Here is a 5,708-nt window from a genome sequence, read left to right as displayed (position 1 = left end):
CTATCTATCTATCTATCTATCTATCTATCTATCTATCTATCTATCTATCTATCTATCTATCTATCTATCTATCTATCTATCTATCTATCTATCAGTAATGACCAATTAAAGTATTGAACACAATACGATGAGTAACAATAAGCCAATAAAGCCACTGAAGAACGGTAAGCCGATTTCTTTATAGTTTTAGTGACAATTCTGGCTGCTGTGTTTTCGGCATGACGTAAACGCTGTAACTGCGATTAATTCTTCGGCTTGGTTCGATGCGTGTTTTGTCTCTGAACTGAGTGCATGGATATTGAAAAGTACATCACCTGTTGACCGTGTTTAATGCCACGTGCCGTCTGTGACATTTGCAACGGATAGCGAGTGTGTGAGCTATTTTGATACTAAACGTAGCCAGTTTAATGAAAAGTTGTAATCTGACACCGGAGAGGCTTCATATTCCCGGTTCATCTCTTGGCACAAGGAAAATTTGATATCAAAGTTTAACTCACAGCACAACTAAGTACATATACAGAGCATCAGATTAATTAGGTATTATAGGCGAGCTATAGCTATCTGGCTGGATTAATGGATATTTTGGTTGCATGAGCAGATTATTAGCTGCGGGCCTTTGAAAAAGCTGTTTTTTTTTCCCGCTAACCTGATCGACATTTGGGAAAACCGGTTGTCCTACATTTAAGATTCGTGCAAAATAACAACCGTACATCCGGGTTTGTAACTTCAAAGTTAACATATGAAAAATCTTGATATAACAGATAATAATTACCCTGCTCAAGTAAAATAGTTCCTACTCTGATAATTGTCTCTTTATCTATATACTCAGAGTACACCTTCTCTCTGATCTTGGCAAACCGAAAACTACGTTTGTTTGCACCTGTCCATTATACGGGAAACTGCTGTATACCGTATGTCACCTGTCTGGCAAAATAAAATTGACGTGCCCCGGGCATGCGGTTATTTTCTACCCGGCTCTGTTTCTGATATAGTATCTCTTGTCCATGTTTTTCGGAAATGTAAAATATCTCTCTATAGCCTAACCAAATAAAAAGAACGGAACTAAATAACGGCTTTAAGTAGGTACGCACGGTCGCTCTACTCCTGTACTACAAGGGTGCTTCATAGTATATGCGGTAGTCTGACGTACAAGAAGTTTGGTTTTTGCAATTCATTCAACACAAGAAAATTTCAAGACCGCAATTTTCTATTGTTCTTTGCAGTGAAACTTGAAGGACTGGCTCCTCTGTCACTATTGTCCCAGATTTTCTTTCTAATAACCAGATGCGTGTTTACTTTCCTTTAAGGGCCGTGTTATTGGGTGTATTGTCCTCGAGTGTACCAATAATACTTACGTGATGTATACAGCAATGAGCCCGTTAATTTTAGTGACGGTGGATGTGAAAGCATTCGTCAATATTAACATGGTTAAGTACACAATTCTGTGTCCAAGGACATAGTTCCCCTGCACGTAAATAATACGTGAAACGACGAACCAATCAATTCGAAATTGCGTATACACATGGCATGCATTAGTTCCGTCATGGTTAAGTTGACAACTGTTTTATGCATTGAGTAGATGACGCATGGAATGAATCCATCCATCAAGTTGACATGTATGTTATTCTGAAATCAGTGAAGCTCTCTTGCAAAACGGGAAGTAAACTCTAAGGGTAAACAGAATGGTACCGTGCGCATAAATTCACCTGCCAAACGACTTTCAGCAAGATTTGTGTTTCCATTAGCTTGATCAGCTACTTCCAATTAGTAAATTGCATTCCAAGTATCATTAGAATGTTCATCTTAGCTATACAAAAAGTACAAGCGTCAAGTGGCATGCATGCTAAACGGACTCCACAAAGCATGTTATCTCTGTTAAAGTGATCGACGACCTTGCTTTAACCCTTTGAGCGCCAAAGTCTGTTTTTGCCCCTTTATAAAATGAGCCCCGGTCAATTTTTCTCAGATTTTTGCCCAAATTTTGAGAAAAAACTGTAGCCAATGAAATTTGATGTCCATTTGTCCACAATTATCAAAAAATTACGAAAAAATCATGAAAATTGATAAAATTTTGCACTAAAATTTTGGCGGGATAAAATTACAGCGCTCAAAGGGTTACCTGAAGAGGCGAAAATGATATTTCGTCACGTGGCCGTTTGTGTTCAACTTTATTAGAAACCTTCACGGGTGCCAAACTGACGAGCTCCTCAACGTGGGAATTAATGACCATCAATTGTTAACCCATGTCAACATGTCTTCACATTGTAATCTATATTTTTAATCCATATGTGGCAGTACGGCGCGCCAAATGTTTCAAAAATATTTATCGATTCAGTGCAAAAATAAAGTGTTTTTCTCAATTGAAATAAAAATTCGGTCTCATTAGGAAGGAAATAAGTAAGAAAAGTATAATTAAAAAATAAAGACAGAAATGCCATTTAATACTTCATTTTAACTTGAGAAAAATCTTTTAAGCGTAATTAGGAAATAAACAATTTTCAACGATTTGAAAAAGTCATACATCCATACTTATCGACATACATACACGTATAATAGTTCGCGAAAAAGGTGCAATGAGTGCTGATTTTACAAAAGAAAAAAGAAAAATATGTTATACAGTGATACGTCCAAAAAAAGTCACAAGAAAATCACTAAAAATCACTACTACCACTCGGAAAAAATAGTGCAAAAATAAAAACGTGAACCACATACAGAAAATAATTGTAAAAGAATCAGACAAAAAAAGCCATGCACACATAAAATTATTTATGTACTTCAGAAAATCAAAAAGCACTACGTCTCATAATAAACGTATTATAGATAATCAAAAATATAATATGAATCACCAGCCGCTTTGACAGTAAAGAGAGAAAATCAGAGAAAAAATTCGGCAGTGATGGCTCTAGACAAAAGTGAATCTCATCTACCAAAAAATAAAATAAAATAAAATAAAAACGAAAAAAATAAAAAAATGCCATGAACAGAGATACAAAAAAAAAACCGCGTAGGCCTATGGAAAGAAAAAAATAAATGAGGACTCGCCACAGCAAAAAAAAAAAAAAAAAAAAAAAAAACAAGAAAAGAAAAAACAAGAAAAAAACAAGCACTCGCCACAGAAAAAAAACAAGCCCGAACTTACAATTATTTTATTCAAAAAAGTCATGGTTCACGTTTCCTTCGATCGATGAATCCCCAACAGCGGGGAATCCGATCACCACATACTCCAATGTTTGACGAAATATTAATCGAGCATTTCAGTGATAACGTGACATCTTGAAACCTAGCTCTGTTTGGCTGGGCCCTGCTCTACTTGAAACCATACTTGATGAAATGAAGTGGGCAATATCACCTAAAGAACGTCGAAGTTAACAGTGAATAGTTCCAGAGAGTCAAGTTAACTGAGCCAATTTCAGGCTGTCCACAGGTCAGATCACGAGCGAGACGAGAACATATCGATACCTTAGGCGCGCGCGCGGTATGGCAGGGAGCTCACTGCAGGCCTTCCACCGAGCCGCACTGATCATCGCCTTTTGCCCTACATGATTTCTACACAGTTTTATACGTGTGATTCGAAACATCGGGTTCAAATACCATGATAATAAACCACCTCGTTGTTTGCTAATTCCTCGTCTATCCTCAAAGATCACCTAAATCATGATGAAGAGTTTTGAAGAAATCTGCCGCGTGTTGAGAGAACGTCCATCATTTTCCGTGTTCGACAAGACGACCGACGCAACTGTACAAGCCTTAGGGGTGGACCATTTGATATCCTGGGGGGGCGTTGGAAGATTGGTGGAGAGCCATTATTTTTTTTCCCCACCTGCTTCACCATGAATTATTTTTTTTCTACAGGGCATATGCTGGCAACTTTTTTTTTTCATTTTCCTTCTTCGAGATATATATTTTTTTTACCAAATTTCGGTGCAATGTTTGTTTGCTTGGTTTTTCACACCCAGTAACAAGATGCAGTTCTATCGCACACAGACTATATTCAAGAAACTAAATAAAGATATGTAAATACATGTAAATTTTTGATGCACTTTACAAAAAGATCAGTTTATAGGTCTTATTTATACCATGGGTAACACACTGAAAATACAAATCAAACAACCTGATTACTGAGTTTTACATTAAGCATTAACAAACTTACAATGAAAACTTTTCTGAGAACATCACTGGTGTCATCAGAAGAGATGATGGTATCCTACATCAGGGCTGTAAATGTTTTTCAGAATAGAAGGGTACTAGTGAAAGAACAGGTTGGTAGAGCCTTGTGCGGAGCGAAGCGGAGCAAGGCGTGCGCGCAAGCGCACGCGGGGGGAGGCCAGGAGGGGGGTGTCCCCCTCCTGAAGCTGAAGCTTTTCTAATTATTCATCTTCAATTGGTGGCCTGTGGTGGCACTTTTGAGGGCAATTTACTGTCAAGTTTATTATAACTGAAGTATCAAAAGTAACATGAAATTGAATCTTGTGAAATAAATTATGAAATACAAACAGAAATATTTCAGAGTTTATATGTTTATTGATACACCAGGTTATTATTATTTGCATACAAATTCTGTTGAATTACAACCTGCTTAATAAAGATCATAATCTGAAAATCTTCCTCGATGAGACCACTTCATACGAGTTCTTGTTTTCAGTTGCTGAAAGCTACAGTGATAGTAGCTGTAACTTTTGACAATTTTTCAGTGTTTTTGTTTGTGTATTTATTTAAGTTCCTCGTTTAATAAATTCTAAGTTATTGTTCCTCAAGCTTGAAATGGTTTATGCTTTATAAAACTCCAGAGCTACTGCTTGATTTTTATTGATGCTGTAGTGTGCATCGAACAATTGCCAAGATTTTTTTTTTCCGAGTCGCAATGGTCCATAATTGTTTTTCCATCAGCCACTTAAAGCCATATTTTTTTTTCGAGCAACTCCACCTGGCATCTTTTTTTTCCCCAAATCTTCCAAGCCCCCCCCCTCAGAATATCAAATGGCCCACCCCTTACGACTACGAGTATGACGAGAGAGTGTCCGGCCTTCGCAATGCCAGACACTCTCACTATACTCGCAGGGCTAGACTGGCACATACACGACATGTCGATCCCCATTGCAGAAATCTTTATATCCACACAGTCCAATATATGGAGCTACGATATTTGTGCAGTAGCCTTACCCCTGCGTACCGTGCTGTGTGTTTCGGGCGTTACACACAGCACGGTACGCAGAGCTACAGTAGTCTATGCATAGCTCTGGGTGGCATAGCCCTGCGTACGATGCTGTGTGTTCCGCTACAGCTAATAGCCCCGCTCACCACAGCCCTGCAAAGACCCGTACGTAGAGTTGGTGACTTCAAATCCATTTTTGGACTTGACGTAAAAAGCCAAATTACTACCGAAATTCAGCGTTCTTGGGCCCAAGTCGTATCCCTGCCTACCTCAGCTACTCGATCGCTTCCAAAAATGCCAGTCTTTTATTCTTTTTTCGTAAATAACCGTCGATGTCGGCAACTCTCTCGCTAGCCCTGCGTACGTACGCAGGGTACGCTGTGCATTCCCTGTGTGCGTTCCTAACACAGCGTACACTGCGTACGTACGCAGGGCTAGCGAGAGAGTTGCCGACATCGACGGTTATTACGAAAAAAGAATAAAAGACTGGCATTTTTGGAAGCGATCGAGTAGCTGAGGTAGGCAGGGATACGACTTGGCCCAAGAACGCTGAATT

The sequence above is a fragment of the Ptychodera flava genome, chromosome 6 (assembly GCF_041260155.1).
Source record: "Ptychodera flava strain L36383 chromosome 6, AS_Pfla_20210202, whole genome shotgun sequence".
Classification (NCBI taxonomy): Eukaryota; Metazoa; Hemichordata; class Enteropneusta; family Ptychoderidae; genus Ptychodera; species Ptychodera flava.
Note: the sequence above shows the minus strand (reverse complement) of the source record.